This window comes from Protopterus annectens, chromosome 6.part1, assembly GCF_019279795.1.
Source record: "Protopterus annectens isolate FY-2018-M chromosome 6.part1, PAN1.0, whole genome shotgun sequence".
Taxonomy (NCBI): Eukaryota; Metazoa; Chordata; order Ceratodontiformes; family Protopteridae; genus Protopterus; species Protopterus annectens.
In genome coordinates this window covers 372,936,706-372,958,693 of record NC_056738.1, presented here as the reverse complement: position 1 = coordinate 372,958,693, position 21,988 = coordinate 372,936,706, and the positions used below count along the sequence as shown (strand labels likewise).

At 40.8% G+C, this 21,988-nt stretch overlaps 1 long non-coding RNA gene across 3 annotated transcripts in view; it reads right to left on the bottom strand.

Moving 5' to 3' along the window:
- Positions 1-21,988, bottom strand: part of LOC122805566 — a 2,364,904-nt gene that overhangs the window by 1,172,838 nt on the left and 1,170,078 nt on the right. The gene's annotated exons all lie outside the window — the stretch shown is intronic.

Here is a 21,988-nt window from a genome sequence, read left to right as displayed (position 1 = left end):
ACAGAAAACAGTGAAAAGGCAGACAACAAAATCCGAATAGCACATGCAACTGAGATATGAGCTGTTGTAATTTTTGCACACAGCCATGGTTCAAATCCTGGAAGTGGTAGTAGTCTGCATACGGTATCATACCCCACAACTGTACAGATATGTCCAGAATGTCCAGTAAAGTGGCACATATCTGCGGCCTGTCAACCTGTCCCCCTGGGAAATCAGTGGGATGATCCCAGACATATAGGCAGCAAACAGGAAATACAACTGATTGACACACATCTATGAGAACAAAACTGGCACACTAGCAACTCCCCAAAACCTTATGAGAGTAAGAAGCCACGTATGTCCCATTTACACCCCCATGTTGATAAGCTGTGCCCAGAGTGTGTACAGTAACAGAGTGAGATGTATGTGCATAATAGTAATGTGGAATCTGGTACTGTGTGTAGCAACATTCAGGTAGTGCTAACAAACATTTCTCCCACAGGTCTGTCAGATACCAACACTGTGCCCAGAAATACAAGAATGATGCCCTGTACTGGTACTGTTTACTTTGGTATTGTATGGCATTATGACTGAAGCAGTTGCTCTGAATAATAAGGTATTACTCATCACTGTCACCCACACTGTCCTACAAAATATAACTGCCTAGGAAATCCTGTATAAGAGTGTTGTAATACAAGGTCAGAATGCAAAACCACAGGAGAATTATAAGACAGAAAGCAGATAGGAAATATACAGCAATATCTATATAGCACACACAACTCTGATGGGCAGTGTTTAAGTTGTAACAGACACAGCCATGATCTGAATCCTGGGAATGGAAATAGGCTGCATACAGAATCATACCCCACAACTGTACAGATAAGGCAAGAATGTCCAGTATATGGGCCCATATCTGCTCCCTGTCACCCTGTCCCCTTGGGAAGTCTGTGGGATGATCCCAGATGTTTAGGCAGCAAACAGGGAATACAGCTGATTGTCACACATCTATGAGAACAAACTTGTCACTCTAGCAACTCCCAAAATTGTTATGAGAGTAATAAGCCAAGTATGTCCTATCTACACCCCCATGTTGTCAAGCTGTGACCAGAGTGTGTACAGTAACAGAGTGAGACGTATGTGCATAATACTAATGTGTAATCTGGTACTTTGTGCGGCAACATTCAGGTAGTGCTAACAAACATTGCTCCCACAGGTATGTCACATATGAACACTGTACTGAGACATAAAATGTTTGATACACTGTACTGGTACTGTTTACTCTGGTATTGTATGGAATTGTGAGTGTTGCAGTTGCTCTGAATAATAAGGTATCACTGATCGCTGTCACCCACACTGTGCTACATAATATAACTGTGTAAGAAAGCCTGTATAAGAGTGTGGTAAGTCACTAAAGGCTGAAGACGGCAATAGTCTAGATATGTCCCAGTTCACCTGAATGTGGTCAAGACATGGCCAGAGTCTGTGCAGAACGAGATGGACAGCTATGTGCACAACATCAACCTGGAATCTGGGAGTATGTGTAGAAACAGTTAGTTAGTATTAACAAACATTTCCTCCACAGGAATACCAGGTAAGAGGTGTACACTGCAGGTAAAACTAGTTCATGTATAACGATGACGACAGCCATATCACTGTCCAAACTAAGGGTATAGGGTACTGTAGTAATACTTGTAAGGTACAGATAACAGCACTGACTAGGAAAGTAATGTGGACTACAGGAATATACTAATTGTTAATTGACATCTTTCTCCCCCCCCCCACCATATCTCTAACAATAAACTACATACCCACCTCAACTGGTATGTAATGACTTCACTGTTCTGATTATGTCCTATTGGTTAATAATTATTTAAATCTGTTTCCATGCATCTGCTATATTGAAATATTCCAACATTGGTGGCATGGTGCCATCGGTGTACCTGCATGCTGTTGTTATTACCACTGTGGTCCCATCTATGCATGTGTTCCGTTTGCTATGCAACTGTTCGGTATCTAGTGTCTGGGATAATGGGAATATCTATGCATGCTGTTATACCTAACCCTGGAATATGTTGACTATTACTAACCCACATATGATGATAAAATTTAAACACCATGGTACTTTTGGGAAGGCCGGTCCCAGCGGATCCACCTGTCCCACCTCAGCTGGCCATGGCACCAGGCACCAGCACATCTGGGGCCCAACCCAGGACCTCCTCATCCATTGGTCCTGCCCCACCGTCGGGTGGAACCACCTCAGGGGATGGGCCCCCCCCCCCCTGGGAGCGGGTGCGGACAGAAACCTGTCACCCATCTCCAAGTCCGGGTTGTGGTGTGTAGTGAGCTCCGCAGGGAGGTTGGAGATCTGCTACACCAGCTCGAGGGCTGTGTGTTGCAACTAGAGGGTCGGCCTGGCTCTGCGACTCAGCCACCTTCGGGGCTGTGAAGGTGCAGTGGTGACTGCCTATGGGTAGGGACCTCAATCCCACTGTTTCCACTAGGAGGCTCATGGGCTTCCAATTTCACAACACCCCTTCCCATCAAGGTGTCTACCCCCCACATGTGTCATATACCACCCCTGTATGCTTCTTGTTTGTCTTGTCTGTTAACCTACCCAACCTACCTCCCCAAATATACCTACTATCACTTCCCAACATCCCACTCGCACCTGAAAAAAAAGGGCAATCTGTTCCCAAAATAATCTCGCCCCATACATAGCTGTCCATTTCACACACATGTCCAATGGACACATGTAATCTGGTCTAACTGGCATCACAACATATTATTCTTGTCCTCACCCCTTTCTCAGGGGTTTGAGTGTCCAAATCTACCTCCAAATTCAGTGTATATGCACAGCTGTTGCTGTAGAAGAAATGGGCAGCTATGGACATTTCCTACACCCATCCTGCACATCCCTAGCTATTTTCCCTACTGTCTTTCCCTCTTTGTGCCCCTTTTTCACCACTTTCCTATCAACCCTTTTTTCTTTTCTTTTAAAGAAATTAGCACGGGGTAAGTGGGAGTAAGCACTTTTAAGCAGCAGTAGGCCGGTTTAAGCTTGTTTGGTTGGGGGTAAGGAATGCTTACACAGGTTAAGCAATTTAGAAGCTGAGTATAAGAAACTGTAACTGGAAGTTAGCAGTGCTTACCACCATGCAAACCTGCTAAAACTTACAACTGCTTAAAAGTGCCTTAATCACTCTGTATCCAATGGCCCTTGTTCTGCCCAGCAACAAAATAAACAGCCTCTGCAAGGCTCAAACCCAAGAGCCTACACACCATAGCCAAAGTGATTTACCACTAAGCCATGTCAGATATACATAACCTTGATCTTTTCAAAAACATATCATCCAGCCCAGTCATTCAACAGTACAGGGAATGTCTTTCAACATGTAGATGTATGAGTGTGTGTGTATATGTATATGTATATATATATATATATATATATATATATATATATATATATATATATATACATATATAAACATATATAATACATATGCATATACCTATAGATATATACATATGCCTACATCTTTATGTATATATATATATATATATATATATCTACAGCAATTTATATATATATATATATATATATATATATATATATATATATATGGACATACAGCTGTAGATAAAAATGGGAACATAACAAAAACATATATGTCCACGTGCACTGTTAATGAGGTTGAGAGGCCCCAAACAACATACGTCTTGTACGAATAGGTATTCCATCCCTCACAGCCAAACACATCTGCCCTGCAATACACTACCAACTGTTGCAGATCCCATAACCAGGACCTGACATGACATGGGCACAAGATGTTAAGAGTACTCCATCCCACCTGTATGATGTCAGGCTGGTATCAGGAACATATCATGCAGTACAGTCTGGCTCCAATAGGGAATGTACAATGTGGAAGCAATCAACATACCTAGTATACATATACACAGACACATATATGCAGATACATATATATATATATATATATATATATATATATATATATATATATATATATATATATATATATATATATATATGTAACTGCACATACACATGCAGAGATATGTATAAGAACATACATATGTAGAAGGTGCACACAATATGGAACAGCCACTATGCCTACAGTTACCACCTTACCAAGTGGACACTGTATGAGCCATCCATACAAATGACAATCATTGCCTGCAACATATACCCACAGAGAGCTCAAAGGATATAACGCCACACACAGGTTTGCATACATGGGAGGCTTTATTTGTATACTATTACAGGTGTATATGCCATGAGATATAGTGTTGAGACACTGACATCCATATAAACAGAGTAATGCAACTGTGAAACAGTTATACTAATATAGTAGTCTGAAAAGGATGACACATGTTGCTGTCCAGGCTGAGGCCTTTAAGTAGTACAATAGTAAAGACAGACTGGGCCACAGGATACCAAACAATCAACAGTAAGTAATGCAGATTTATAGTTCAGCAGCCTCTATCTACACTATGTACATAATCCCTAGGGGTTAAAGACTTCAGTTGACACAATGGGATGTAACTGTTACATAACAAGTCATTACTGACACTATCCCAGTCACACTGACAAACAGAACAGTCTGTATGGCAGGAGGCAGTAGGCCTGCATTTACCCAAGGTGGATTGTATGGTAATGTACATCCAGATACCTTAAGGCAGCTTACCCCTAATACCCCCACATGTTGTAATAGCCTAGGTTAGTTATGGTGCATCCCCCCTAGACTCAGTAATACAGGGCCATATATCACTGTTACATACACCGGCCTCTGGAGTGCATAAGGGTACACATCTATTGTGTAGGTGAAGCCCACACATATATGGCCCCAACCCCACAGTATGTGTGGGGGACACAACAGCAGTGGACTGATGACAGGAATGGCAGCATGACATACTCACAGCTCACTACAGAACAACCCCTGACAGCATGTCATATGTGCAAAGCCTGGTATGTAGGTGGAGGACAGAGGCTGGAACACAGACCCATAAGTGTAAAACTGTTGTCATACACTAAGCAAGTCACTGGTGTTACAGGATAGTCTGCAACATACCCTTAGTCAGGAATATGAAGTTAGAAACAGAAATGGATGTAGCCATGTACTGACAGCACTCAACACACACACTGCCAGTGATATATCTGACACAAGACCTGTGTGGTGGACAGACAAAACATAATAGGCACACCTCTGGCCAACAAAAGGATAGGCCCACAGTTGAGAGCTATGCAGACAGACTGCACTCCAAGTTAAACTAGTATGTACACACAAACCTTGTAACACCAGTGCTATACAGTGCATACAACAACTCTACTCACACTCTGTCTGTAGTTCTGGAACCTCCTACAAATATGCAGCTGGCCTGAGTGTGCAGGTTCTCCTGTAAGTGGTACTACCTACTGTCTGTAACACTGATGCCCACTCATAAGAAGGATGTCCCTCATACAGGAAAGGTAAATGGATCACGCCCACATGATGTAGAGATTTATTGTAGTTGGTTGCCATGACAGTGGTAATTGGAAGTACTACACAGCATGCTGCATGCAGGTAGCAAGTGGAGGACACTGATTGCTGCAGAGGCCATTACCTAATCATGTGCATCACCTACAAATTCCATGCTGCAATCTATGCAAAGCAGCTCATTCCATTTACTGGAGAGAGACTGAGAGAGAGAGAGAGAGAGAGAGAGTGTGCATATAAGAAAAAAAAAACACTCTAGAAGAGTCTGCAGTCCTAGAACAGGTACGTGAAGTGTATATGTATGTAATTGACTGTAGTACTTGGTCCATAATAATGAGATATATGATGTGCAATGCTTTATATGTGGCTTCGGCTGCTGTTGCTTTAATGATGTTCAGCTGAACAACTGCTAAGGACAATAGAGTCCGTCCCTGTGGGTAGTGGGCTTTACCCCTCAACAGTGCAGAGCAGCACTGACTGATATGATGTAAGCCATCATAGTGTGTGTTGTGTAATGGGAAATATGTATATTACGTGGCCAATAGCTGGTGGTGGAAGTAACGCCATTATGATGGACACGTGGGATCCACAACCCTCCCCTTGCAGGATACTCAGGTTAATCTGTATTGTAGCATGCAGGAATGCCATAGGTGTGTAATAGGGTTACCTGCAATCTGGCCCTACATGTACCCCACTAATGTCAGGCTGTGTCCATATGTGGCAGCTGTCTGTGTTGTAGAAAGGCAGAACAGTGCAGCTGTGCAGGAAGTTGTTGTGAGATTGTGGACCTGATGTCTGAATGTACCCCACATATAGGTATGCATATGTGTACATATATACATATATATATATATAATATTTATTTTTATATATATATATATATATATATATATATATATATATATATATATATATATATATATAATTTATATTAGAACACAGAAGTCTTAAAACTTTGAATGTTCTAATATCAACCCCTATTCAGCGAATGCTGAAAATAGCAAAGCTGCAGAACACCATTTTTTTTTCCTAGGGAAAGAATTTGGTTGGCTGTTTCTGTCGCTTTGCTATTTTCAGTACTGTGGTGGAAAGTTACGGGTCGGATTCAGGTAAGTGCGCGATTGTGTGGCCGTGAGGGTTAGGGTGCAGGTTAGGTGAGGTAGGGTTAGGGCGCGGATCAGGTAAGTATGCGATTGTGACGGACGTTAGGGTTAGGGTGGGGTAGGTGAGTTAGGGTTAGGGCGCGGGTAAGATGAGTGTTCGATAGTGATGGACCTTAGGGTTAGGGTTTGGGTTAAGATATATGGATAGATAGTAGTATAGGTACAGTTTAGTATAGGGTTAGATGTAGGAATTTAAGTGTATGTGTGTGGATTGCTGTTTTTTTGGTGTGCTTGTGTTGTATGTGTTTTGGAACAGCAATTTTTTTCCCTGGGAAAAAATTCGCTGTTCTGCATGTTCGATATTTTAAGCATTCACTGAATAGGGGTCGATATTACAACATTAGAAGTTTTAAGACTTCAGTGTGTTCTAATATAGGCCTTCATTCATATATATATATATATATATATATATATATATATATATATATATATATATATATATATATATATATATCTACATGTATGTCCACAAATATACAGATAGATGTGTAGACATATATATAAGCACATATATATAACATCACATATATATATATATATATATATATATATATATATATATACACATATAAAGATATATACCTATATGCACATGTCTACATATATACAAACACACACACAAACATATATGTATGTAAATACATGTCCCCTATATTACTACCACAGTGCTGCATGCTATGTGTGAGGAAACAGCACACATAGCAATATATACAGATATCTACAGCTGGCAGTGTGTGCAACATGGATGGGTATGTCACATATGAACCCCTTGTTGGGACCACATTGCCCTTGTCTATGAAGTATGGAATGGGAATATGGGGAAGTATGGCGGGTATAGTTGTGGAGGTGGTCAGGGTTGGTAGATATAGAGGACAGTCTACAGGGGTGGTATGTGACACATGTGGTGGGTAAACACCTTGGATGGTGATTGTGGTCTGTAATGTGGACGCCCCAAGGGCCACAATATGGACACAATGAGAACAAGCCTCCCACCCACTGCTACTCACAACAGCAGTCCACGTCCTGAAGGTGCCTGGCCTGAAGGCTGTGCAGGAGGAGCATGTCGGCCCTGTGAATGTGTACTGGGTGCCTCAGAGTGATGTAGCACATCCCAAATATGTCTGTGGATCCCTTTATGGAACAGACCCTGGACCTGCCCTCAGGGGATAGGAACATGTCTGTGTGTGTCCCCGGGGGAGGGGACAACATCCCCTGAATTGGTTCCACTTGACAGTATTGCTGGACCAGTACATGAGGAGGCCCCAGGGTGGAACACACATGTGATGTGGCCAGGTAACATGGGCAGATGGGTTTGGAGAGGTGGTTCTGCTGGGCAATAGCTCATATACATGCTGCTGTGTCACTGTTATAGAACATATGTTGGTAGTAATAGTCTCCACAATTCCGGAACATGTCCAACAGCATGCATAGATATCCCGAATAACACACAATGTCAGATGTGCAGCAATCACAAAGCAGCCATACCACAGGCATATATGGAACCATAGTGGCCCTGACAATGGCATGCAGGTGAATAGTCTGTAACAGGCCAGCAATGATAGTGTCCACACAGGGAACATGGCTACAAACACATAGCACAAAGTGTGGTACAATACAATATCTGTCCCACTGGTAGGTAAGCTGTAGCCATACCTAATGAGTTGTGTGTACAGTTTGTTGTCACTGATATGGTGGGGGGGTGACAGAGATGTGTATTAAGAACTGTGGTAATCTTGCTGTATGAGTTGCTCTGACCTGTTTGCATCTTTATGTCTTTCAGGCAAGATGTCACATGCATGGCTACCATCTTATTCAGCTGCTGAAAATAAAGTAACCTATTTAATCCAGCACTACTCTGTCCTGTTTGGCCAGACCACCCATGATCAGTAGGCGTGGACCACCCTGTGGAATGACTTAGTCCACAGGGTCAATGATATCGGACTGCACAATCGCAGTTATGAGCAGGTCCAGCATCATTGTTCTGACCTGCTTTGCAATGCCTGTCAGTGTGCTGCTGCAGTCTGAGGGGATCACCTCACCACAGGGAGGGCCATCCATCCACCCCTCCCTGACGTGTGGAGGAGCTCCTGGCCAGCCTCATGGCACCTGCCCGTCTGGCCACCCACCAACTGCCAGACACCTTTGTGGAGGTGGGTGCCACCCACACACCAGCCAAGGAGCATACAGGTAAGGCCACAGGGCACATTCGTAGACCACTGTTGCATATACATCAACATCGGTACAGGTAGATCATGCATATCTGACATGTCATAGATATATTTTGTTGCTGCATAGTAGTGATAAACAGATGTCCATATGTGGTAGTATTGTGGAAATGTACTGTTGATGTATTGTAATACTGCACCCACCCTGTTGCGCTGCCACAGTTGTGGCCACTGACTATGCATCTCTCACCCTCTTATGTAGGTCCCTCCAGGATACCACCAAGGCAGCAGCGTGTAGCTGGTGAGTATGGTTTATGTAGATGCTTGCCAATACACTGGGATGTAATGGCTATGGTATATGCCATGCACACATCTAAAACACCTACCCAGAATGCATGCTGTACATGTGCACGTATTGTTGCTGTGAAATGCAAGGCATTACAGGGGTGACCATGATGGGGTATTGGAAGGGTATGTCAGACACCTGCATGATAACTAACATCCTGTCATTGCAGAATGTGTCCACAGGGAGTAACATAATGGTGGGAGACATGGCTTACAGTAGGGACTTGTTAAGAACAACATCCATATACAGTGCAAAGCCAGTGTTTATACCTGTAGGACAATGGCAACTGCTGCAGAGATACACGATTGCATAAGGCATTACAGTGGTCCACATTATCAGCTGGGACTAGTCTGTAACATATGGTGTTCAGTGTATGGGACACTGCAAAGTGACACATGTGTATTGCTTACTCGTCATGCATCTGCACAAAGGATGAAGGAGGGGGAGAGATGTCAGCATGACACACCAGTGCACTGCAGCAGGGATCCTAATGATGCTAAGAATGACTGTATCTGCACATACTCAGGTTCAGGACCTGTGGCAGCCGTAACCCTACCCCCACAGCAATAGTGATGGCAATGTGTGAACACCAAGGGATGTGCCCATGAGTAGACCTTGCAATCATGCAGAATAGGGGGAGATGTGTAGGGCAGACTGAACATCATACACTGGCAAATGCAGATGGCCCATGCTGGTATACCCCTGCCAGGTGTAGTGACTGCTGTAGTACACACAACAAGAGGTGCGACAAACTGTCATGATAAGGGTCTGCACACATATGCCCACACAGTTTGTATGCATCATGGTCAGAATCCACACACCTAACACATTCCTTAGACACTGCATGTGAAAGTACAGGACATATGTCACATATCGAGCTCATGTACTCCTAAGATATGTGGTGATGTGGTCCCATGGCCGAGCAAGTATGGGTGCGTCATAAAAAATAAAGGTGTGTACACCCCCCATAGCCATGGTATGCTCTGATGGTTGTCAGTGTAAGAGTATTGGATCGGTCACTTGGTCCACTGATGTTGAAAGCTGTGCATCAGACATCAGGCAGTCACAAATTACATCTGTTCACATATCATACCAGGTATGTGTTGCTGGAAAACCTAGGGGCTGTGAGCATTAAAGCTGACATAACCAACACTGTAGTACACATTCAGCAATGGGCTGTACACCTGTGAGGTGTGGTGCACAGTACATGGCAGGGTGCAGAACAGGTGCACAGAAATACCTTGTTCATGGGCACAGTGGTATCCAAGGGGAAGGGACTTCACCTAGTGACACAGCACATGCATCACACGCATGTATACTGTTGCCAGCATGGATTGACTATAGCTGCACTGCATGCTGTCGGGTACCATATGTTATGCATGTTGACAGAGGGGTAATAGGAGGACTGTGTGTACTATCATTCTGCAATGTCACCTGTATGTGTGTGTGTGTGTGTGTGTGTGTGTGTGTGTGTGTGTGTGCATACTGGTGGGTAGTCAGTTTGTCTGTAGGGTCACTCAGGTGAAGTGGAGGGAGGTGGATGCATGTAGGATGCTTGTGTGCATATGTGTGTGTTTGTGTGGCTGGCCATGTATACACATGTGATTGTGGGGTGTTCATAGAGCAGTACCTCCCTCTGGGATCATGCAGTACATGTACATGGACTGCCACATTACACACCAGGAATACTTGTCATGTATGTAATCACAGGACAGCTGATAGTATAATATGGTCTGTAATATGGAACAGGCACTGAGAGGGAAGGTAGACACCAGGTACACCCTTAATATCGCATTTAGCAGAGAGGTCACCTACAACCCACATATGCAGCATTACAGATGCATTGGGGAAGTACTAGTCAACACCAGGGAGTGGATCCAAATATTACAGTTGTCACATGATAGGCTGAATGAGCAGCATATCTGGCATGTACTGAGCATTACATACACATGACACACCAGTGTGTGATATTACGGCTAGAACATAGTAGCCCACAAATATAGGGGCCATGTTCATGATGTCTGGACATACAGAGGGTGCATACCGAATGACAGCAGTGAGGCTATGTAAAACAACTACACACAGGTCAGGTAGGTAATGCAGTAACAGGTCTTGTGTTGTGACCGCTTGTGTACGCATTTAGAGGACTGATATGTTAATGAGTGGTATCAATGTGGGTATGTTAACAAGTGTGATGCAGGATGGGGTACTACATGGACATATAAGTGGGGCTGTATGTAAAGCTATGGACAGGAAGGTATTACGGAGGTGTGTGTATGTGTGTGTGTGTGTGTGTGTGTGTGTGTGTGTGTGTGTGTGTGTGTGTGTGTGTGTGTGTGTATTGTTAGGCAGTGCTATACAGGTTTTAAAGTATGTTTATTGTTTTACCCCACAGGTGGCGAGGTGGGTCAGGGTCCCTCCTGCATGCAATCTAATGTTGGTGTCCATACAGACACCGAAGATGATGATAGTACTGTTGAGGCACATGTGGGGTTGTCAGGGGCCGATACTGCACCAACATTTAACATCCCCTTTTTAGCCACCCCAACCCCACACACAGTTTCAGTGCCTAGACATACCCCATCATCAGTGGCCATAGTGAAGGGACAGCTGGCATTTGATGGCAGTGCACAGGAAAGTGTGGTAACCATGCCTACTGTGTCCGGTCACAGAAGGCATAGCTGGATGTTGAGCAGGGCACCACATAGGCAGATGTCCCAGAGTGCTCGTGGTGGGGCCACTGGGCATCATACTCCTGGCAGAGGCGACATAGCTGGTACTAGCAGGTGAATGTTTCAGGCTGTCAAGGCAGTGCAAGCATGTATGGAACATTACACCAGACAGGGCCTGAAGCTGTAAAGGGCTGCTCTCACATGTGCAACTGACAATGCCTGTGAACTGGCTGGTGCCATCCGTGTGTTAACTGATATCATGGATAGACAGTCTGGTGAGATGATGGCCCTCATCGACCGTGGTTTGTCCATGCTTGAATATGTGGTGGCAGTGTGGCGATGGCCACGTGGACATAGGCCAGCAATGCCAACAGCTGGCAGTCAACATGGACATGCTAGGATACCAAGGGCCTCCCATAGAGACAGTACTAGCCCCAGCAGTGCGGGGAGTGCTGTCCATACCACACAACAGCAGGCCACATACACATGGTCCTGGCCAGTCCCAGGAGGGGCCTGTTACTAGCAGACATTTGTCATCAGCAGGTGACAGTAGCACATCAAGGCCTGTACCTGGACGTGCCCATAGAATCCCTGACAGGCACAGTCCACGTATCTCTGGCCGGAGGCAGTGAACTGCACACCCTGCCAGGTATGCTCTGCAGCTGTCAATAAACACCTGTGTAGGGCAGCCACATAGCAGAACTGTGTGCATGCATACCCACACAGTATAGAAGCACACTTAGGGCTATCCCATACCTACACACACCATAGCACCATGCCCAGCTCACCGCAGTACACCCCTCACCCACACACATGGTGTCAAATGGATGGCCCACCCTTGGCCTCTGGCAAACCAACAACCCAATCAAACAAAACAGAATTACTGCTGTAAAACGAAAAGGAATATGCAAAAAAACACCGACGTTGAGAAAAACTTTTAATAATAACAGCAAAGCTTTCGGGACTATACCCTTCCTCAATACTACAAACAATCTAAATATCAAAGTTGTTGAATTTAAATAAGAGCCAAACCCATCACATGATTGCAGCCAGCCAACCATGCAATGAAAAACACATAAATGACATAATTTAATAATGAATAATAAAAAAACAATATATCAATAAAAATCCAAACTTTAAAATTTAGTATGTTGTAGCCTCACTAGAATTGGTTTTAAAGTTATAGCTGTATTACAGCCAGGTGAATGGTCAGCAGCGAAATGCAAAATCCATTCATATTCCAACAACACACCATGTGCATATGATGATACCTGTGCCACATCCCTGTCATCCATACCATCAATGCAGGGACAGGCTAATATGGTTCTAATGCAGACAGTGACTGTACTACAGTGTACCACAGTACTGCAGTGTAACATGTAAGGAATAAAATGTAATGCATATATGGCAGGTAGTGTAGCCGTCTAGCAATGATGCATTATAGCTGTTAGTAACACTGGTTGGTTGTGGTCTCTATGTTATCCATTTGTGTTGTAGGTGTACATGTGTCAGCACAAGGATGGTCTGCAGTCATATTCCACAATGGGGTATGACACTGTGGTATCACCATGACTGTAACATAACTGGGGTACAGTTGAACACATGTCACAAGTTACTAAAATGGTTATTGCCTGTGCCACATGGACAGGTGACCCGCTGAGGTGTGTATACCCTGCAACCTGATGTAGGCCCATGCACATACATGCACACTGCTTCTTGACAACACTGGGACTAGACCCCTACCTAGCTACATAGTGATACTGAAGTGTGTGGCTTACATTGCACACACCACACAGCATTTAGGGTGAGGTATATCCCAGGTTAAATGTTACATGCATAACATCCCCAGACATGTACAGTATGCTAATGGGGGATGGAATGGGTGTATATGTACAATACATAGTGTGACATACCTTCATATACACATTAACAGACACCTAACAGGCAGACACACATCCGAGATATCAGTGCCTATCACTGCTAACTAACTTGACTGTGTGTCCAGTGTGCTGCAGGTAGGCTGCACACAGCACATGCATAACTGACATGGATTGTGGTATCAGTTACCTGTATGGTTGATGTTGACAGCAGAAACCATAATGTGGCACATGGGACATATACCGAGTGTATCTTGGTGTAATGACAGTGTACACAACACCCACATCCCCCAGTGGATATTGTACACCCTGAAACCCATGATGACACTCTGCCATACCCACCATCACACATTGGCTGTGACTGGAATACAACCCATAGTATACCCCAACAGTGGTAGTACAGAGATATGCATCTAATGCACATGCCACACGCGTAGTATGGTGTTGCATTGTCATGCCTCACCTATAGGCAGCAACAACAGTATCTGTACTACTGTGTGGCAATGGGTATTGTAATAGGAGTATGTGGCCTGGGAATGCTGTACCCTACAGATATACAGACATGCACACATACACACACTTGCCAGAATACAATGGGTATCCCGTGCCTATCAACCCATTTGTAAAATACTGTTGTGCTGGTACTGCAAGGCTTGTGTAGCCGGTATGGGAAGGAGCTTAACAGGGTACATGTAATGTCCCATACAGCAGCAGCCACAACTGACTATGGCAATGGATGTTGGGTTGGTTGTGAAGGCCCTCATGGAATTCTCAAGTACAGGTGTGCTAACACACAGACACTGCTATATTCAGTCATGTACACATGCACATGTGTCAGTACAAGGGTGCATCGCTGCAGGTAGTCATAGCTGTGTAACTAGCTATTGTCCAAGGGGAGATGGGTTGTGTAGGGGTTGTGTGTACAATGTTATTCTGCCACCTGCCAGGTGGCAGCAGGCAATCTATCAACAGACACTATTTTGGTGACCCTCAGGGTGAGTTTATTCAACCTGACAAGGGTGGCGGGTTGGTTAAAATGACACAATCACAATATATTGAGAAAATGGAATCTCTCCTCGACAATACTGCTTATCAATTATCTTCCAAGAATAAAATGTATCAAGTGTATAAAATCATAAAATCTACATTTAACAACTTCTTTATAGAGGGAAGGATTGACTTGATTACATTTAATTATTTGAACATGCTTGCACCCAAGATTCCTATTCTTTTCGGCATCCCCAAAATTCATAAGTCCCTAATTAACCCCCCCATGCGACCACTAGTAGATGGACGTAATAGTATGACATATCCATGTGCCAAAATTATTGATTCAATTTTGAAAAAATATGTACTGAAAGAAAAAAACATATGTAAGGATCCGTGGTCTTTTTTGTATAATATCAACAAAGTCGAGTATAATGATTCATTTAATTTCTTAACAGTCGGCGTTAAAGATTTATATACATGTATACCACACACAGAAGGTATTGAATATGTTAGTTACATGTTGAGAAAGTAGCAAGCACCTACACTTGAGGTAGAATTAGTTGAACATATGCTTAATTTAGTGTTGTCCTATAATTTTTTTACCTTCAATAATAATATTTATTTACAAAAAATAGGGGTGGCCATGGGTTCACCTTGTGGCGCTAGTTTCGCCAATCTAGTCATGGCCTATTGGGAACAGGATATAACAAGTAGAAATCATGACCTTATGAATAAGATCAGGTACTATACATGCTTTTTAGATGATATTTTTATTCTAATCGAAGGGAATGAAGATACAGCACATGAATTAGTATCATTTTTTAATTCTAGTTCTAATTTTCTAACTTTTACATCCAACTTCAATAGACACAGGATTAGTTATTTAGATGTAGATTTAAGGAAGGACCTTAAAAACAAAGTTTACTATGCTAACATACACAGGAAAGATACCTATTCTAATACTTTATTACACTATTCAAGCTGCCATCCCCTTTATCAGTAAAAATCTGTTGTAAAAGGTCAATTCGTACGGGCGGCTCGAATGGTGTCAAGGAACAATGACTTTCATGATGAATGTAGACTTTTGTGTTCTATGTTTACCATGAGAGGTTACCCTAAACACCTTATTGATGAAGTTATGTCTGAGGTTGGATCAAAAAGAGAAGCAGGTACCTATATGCCAATTCTTAATGCCTTGAATCAAGTACTCATTCCTGTAAGTACTAGTGAACCCATGTATATCAATATTTATTTTATTACTCCCTATAGCTTAGACAGTAACTTTATTTCTCTCATCATTAATAAAAATTGGAACATCATATCTAACGATGGTGTTCTGAGTAAAAAATTACCACCTAAGCCAAAGATTGTCTGTAAAAAAGGGAGAAACTTGAAACAGATATTACAAAACAATGTGTCACTAGGAACACAGAGAGTGGGTATGTATCAGTGCAATATGTGTAATTATTGTGCACATATGATTACAGGGCAGACATTCACAGTAAAGAACATTACATATGACCTCAAATATAAATTCAATTGCTTGTCAACCAAAGTAATTTACTTGGCACAGTGCCAGGCTTGTCCTTCATTTTATTTAGGAAAAACTGACAGGAAACTACGAGAACGGGTCTACGAACACCTATACACAATCAAGAATAAGAAAACAGAAAATGCACTTGCTAAACATATTATTGACAACCCTAGTCATAATTTCAATTTTAAAGCAATTGATACCATATCACCTGACAGCCGTGAAGGACCCTACGAAGTCCTATTGGAAGTACTAGAACTTTTTTGGCAGATTAGGTGCCATGCCAATGCCCCCCCCCCAGGCCTTAATGAGACTATCACATTATATCCGTTACTGAAATTGAGAAGCCTACGACGTTGATTTATACCCTTGTCATGTTATATACCCTTGTGGGGGGGTTGTTTGCTTTGCTTTTGAAGTGAATTTCTGTACATTACTGCACACTTATGGAGTAATTTGTCCTTAGTAACCTTGCATTTTACCTTTATATAGGTCTACTAGTTGCTGTTTGATTTTAAATTTATCGTTTACATGTTAGCATATATATTTTTACCATATTTCGTTTACAATTACAATACACATGCTTTCTACATGACCTGGCCACATTAATTGCATTATTTAATAGTTGTTTGTTCAGGTGTCACTGTATATCCTGAGCATATATGCATGACTCTTGTTAGACTTTGTAGTTAGTTATGTGTTTTAGGTGGGATTCTGACCAGACTATTGTAGTTCTAATGTGACTTTGTACCATCTTTCAATAGCAATTTCCCACAACAACGTCCTTTCTTTTTTGTAATTACTTGATTCTTTGATGTGATTTATTTATTTATGTATTCAGTGCTCAAGTTGAGTAACTTTTGTACATACTGGTTTTTGTTTCTTCCTGCTCATTCCTTAGTCTGAAACATGTAGTAATATATAGATGTGATTTGTATTACCATATATACTTTATATATTTTTATATTTGTTTTATATTTAGTATTTATTTAGATACTGTAATAATTACATCTTAGCGATGCTTTTAATCTTTTTAATGGTTCTGAAGTTTTGTTGATTTTGTTTTAAATTCATTCATAGATTCACCTTATTAGTTGTTAGGACACTATACCTTTAACTAATTGAAGCACAGAACTGTAACCTAGCAACGGCACCTTTTTGGCACCAAAACCAATATTTAAACCTTAGTTTTTGTTAGAATCTGTTTGTCTGAAGAAGTCCCACTATTAGTGGGACGAAAAGCGCTTCACAGTATTGGTTCAATAAAGCTTTTGGAGAAATCTTTTTTACTGCTTGATTCATATGGATATTTTGTCGTATAGGACCTCTTTGTGGACTTTTATTTAGCATCTAACATAACTGACTTTATCCTGGATTCTGTTTACAGCAGCCATTTGAGTGTGGAGAATTTACAAGTGTGGACTATACAAGAATTCCCTTGGCGTTCACAAGTACAGGGTAATTTTGTCTTTTGGTTTTTGTTTTCACTTGTTTGTTACTTTTTGCATTTGTTGGTCTGTCATGGCTGAAGACATATCACCCAGTCCTGATATTGATCTTAACAATCAACAGAACACACTCTTAATACCTTTGGTTGAAGCACTTTCGAAACAAGTTGAAGCTTTAATCAAAAAAGTAGAAAATCTGTGTAACAACCAAACACAGAGCTGTAACAACAGTGCTAACACTAACAAAGAGGTCCGTACTCCACCTGTATCCAACAGAAATGAATCTAATTGTAATGAATCTGTACTACCAACCCAAGTTAATAACAACGACCTAAGGGGTAATATGCCAAACAGCAGTAATCAACGATCCAAAGGGCTTTTTGGGGCACCCTCTTTAACCGAATGGTTATCTGAACCACTAACATTTCAATTACCAACTACAAGTGTAACCAGGGAGCAACGGGCCGAGGATTCAACAGACATTTCTACTCTATTAACGCAACTTGACCACCATTTGATAAAATATAAAAAGTTGAAAACTGAGATTGCCTATTTTCGTGAGTGCCTAAGTGAAGGCATAGTTCCAAAAGGGTTGCGTTCTTGGCAATACCCTACTGGCCTAGTGGATGGTTCACCATTCCACAAAGACTTAGTTCAACTTTTTAACAGACATGGCTGTGAGCTTTTAGAAATGATATGCAAACATTATGAACTGCAAGCCACAGAAATTATGCAGATAGCTACCAGCTTAAATGAGACAATTCAACAGCATACAAATTTTATTCGTTACCAATATGACTATGACAGGATTTTCTTTAGCATAGACCAATATATTGATAAAATTAAGGAAGGAAAATGCAAGAAACTGAAAAGGGACAGAATAGCGTACAGTAACGGGTTAGCATACCCTAAACCTCCCCCCTCCCAGAATAACGCTAATTTTACTTCTATGGCTACCCTTCAAAGTAACATCATAGGCCAAAATGAAGAAAGAAATCATATTAATGAAGAAAATGGATTTAGTAACAATAACAACCGATCTTTGTACCAAGAGAATGATAACAACAGTGCTGAACAGGTATCCCATATTGGGACCCCACAGCGCTCCTCAAATTTTCGGACAGGAGCCTCGCATTACAATTTACGGAAAACCACTTATTACAGCCCCAACTATCGGAACAGGAACAACACCAACAACCGTGGGAGGAGGGGGGAAGTAAGCCTGGATTCTTCAAACCATTTGACTATTTTGTACAATTCATCTAAAGACTTTAAAATTTTCAATTTTTCTTCAGTTTATGTTTCACCAAATATTATTGAATTATTAGCCCGAGGTCATTCATTTGTTCCTACCTGTTGGGCTAATTTAGTCACAACCATTGTTGATTTTAAGTTGCTTTTGAGGAAATTAAATTTGTGCACGTATTTTAGTAATACAAATCCAGTTGACAACAAGTTTCATATAGCAAGTAGATTTATTCCACCGACACATCCAGTTCTGGCAGCCTTTGAATTAATGTGTGAAAATGACTTTAGGAATATGCTTTACTTAAACAAACAGTTTAATGTATGACCTAATATTTCCAAAGAGGACAGAATATTAAAAAATACTGCTATTCGGTTTATTCAACCTGACAAGGGTGGCGGTTTGGTTATAATGACACAATCACAATATATTGAGAAAATGGAATCATTCCTTGACAATACTGCTTATCAATTATCTTCCAAGAACGAAATGTATCAAGCATATAAAATCATAAAATCTACATTTAACGACCTCTTTATAGAGGGAATGATTGACTTGACTACATTTAATTATTTGAACATGCTTGCACCCAAGATTCCTATTCTTTTCGGCATCCCCAAGATTCATAAGTCCTTAATTAACCCCCCCCATGCGACCACTAGTAGATGGACGTAATAGTATGACGTATCCATGTACCAAAATTATTGATTCAATTTTGAAAAAATATGTACTGAAAGAAAAAAACATATGTAAGGATCCGTGGTCTTTTTTGTATAATATCAACAACGTTGAGTATAATGATTCATTTAATTTCTTAACAGTCAACGTTAAAGATTTATATACATGTATACCACACACAGACGGTATTGAATATGTTAGTTACATGTTGAGAAAGCACCAAGCACCTACACTTGAGGTAGAATTAGTTGAACAAATGCTTGATTTAGTGTTGTCCTATAATTTTTTTACCTTCAATAATAATATTTATTTACAAAAAATAGGGGTGGCCATGGGTTCACCTTGTGGCGCTAGTTTTGCCAATTTAGTCATGGCCTATTGGGAACAGGATATAACAAGTAGAAATCATGACCTTACGAATAAGATCAGGTACTATACATGCTTTTTAGATGATATTTTTATTCTAATCGAAGGGAATGAAGATGCAGCACATGAATTAGTATCATTTTTTAATTCTAGTTCTAATTTTCTAACTTTTACATCCAACTTCAATAGACACAGGATTAGTTATTTAGATGTCGATTTAAGGAAGGACCTTAAAAACAAAGTTTACTATGCTAACATACACAGGAAAGATACCTATTCTAATACTTTATTACACTATTCAAGCTGTCATCCCCTTTATCAGAAAAAGTCTGTTGTAAAAGGTCAATTCGTACGCGCGTCTCGAATGGTATCAAGGAATGATGACTTTCATGATGAATGTAGACTTTTGTGTTCTATGTTTACCATGAGAGGTTACCCTAAACACCTTAATGATGAAGTTATGTCTGAGGTTGGATCAAAAAGAGAAGCAGGTACCTATATGCCAATTCTTAATGGCTTGAATCAAGTACCCATTCCTGTAAGTACTAGTGAACCCATGTATATCAATATTTCTTTTATTACTCCCTATAGCTTAGACAGTAACTTTATTTCTCTCATCATTAATAAAAATTGGAACATCATAACTAACGATGGTGTTCTGAGTAAAAAATTACCACCTAAGCTAAAGATTGTCTGGAAAAAAGGGAGAAACTTGAAACAGATATTACAAAACAATGTGTCACTAGGAACACAGAGAGTGGGTATGTATCAGTGCAATATGTGTAATTATTGTGCACATATGATTACAGGGCAGACATTCACAGTAAGGAACATTACATATGACCTCAAATATAAATTCAACTGCTTGTCAACCAAAGTAATTTACTTGGCACAGTGCCAGGCTTGTCCTTCATTTTATTTAGGAAAAACTGACAGGAAACTACGAGAACGGGTCTACGAACACCTATACACAATCAAGAATAAGAAAACAGAAAATGCACTTGCTAAACATATTATTGACAACCCTAGTCATAATTTCAATTTTAAAGCAATTGATACCATATCACCTGACAGCCGTGAAGGACCCTACGAAGTCCTATTGGAAGTACTAGAACTTTTTTGGCAGATTAGGTGTCATGCCAATGCCCCCCCAGGCCTTAATGAGACCATCACATTATATCCGTTACTGAAATTGAGAAGCCTACGATGTTGATTTATACCCTTGTCATGTTATATACTCTTGTGGGGGGGGGGGTTGTTTGCTTTGCTTTCGAAGTGAAATTCTGCACATTACTGCACACCTATGGAGTAATTTGTCCTTAGTAACCTTGCATTTTACCTTTATATAGGTCTACTTGTTGCTGTTTGATTTTAAATTTATCGTTTACATGTTAGCATATATATTTTTACCATATTTCTTTTGCAATTACAATACACATGCTTTCTACATGACCTGGCCACATTAATTGCATTATTTAATAGTTGTTTGTTCAGGTGTCACTGTATATCCTGAGCATATATGCATGACTCTTTTTAGACTTTGTAGTTAGTTATGTGTTTTAGGTGGGATTCTGACCAGACTATTGTAGTTCTAATGTGACTTTGAACCATCTTTCAATAGCAACTTCCCACAACAACGTTCTTTTTTGTAACTACTTGATTCTTTGATGTGATTTATTTATTTATGTATTCAGTGCTCAAGTTGAGTCACTTTTGTACATACTGTTTTTTGTTTGTTACAGATTATTCCTTAGTCTGAAACATGTAGTAATATATAGATGTGATTTGTATTACCATATATACTTTATATATTTTTATATTTGTTTTATATTTAGTATTTATTTAGATACTGTAATAATGACATCTTAGCGATGCTTTTAATCTTTTTAATGGTTCTGAAGTTTTGTTGATTTTGTTTTAAATTCATTCATAGGTTCACCTCATTAGTTGTTAGGACACTATACCTTTAACTAATTGAAGCACAGAACTGTAACCTAGCAATGACACATTTTTGGCGCCAAAACCAGTATTT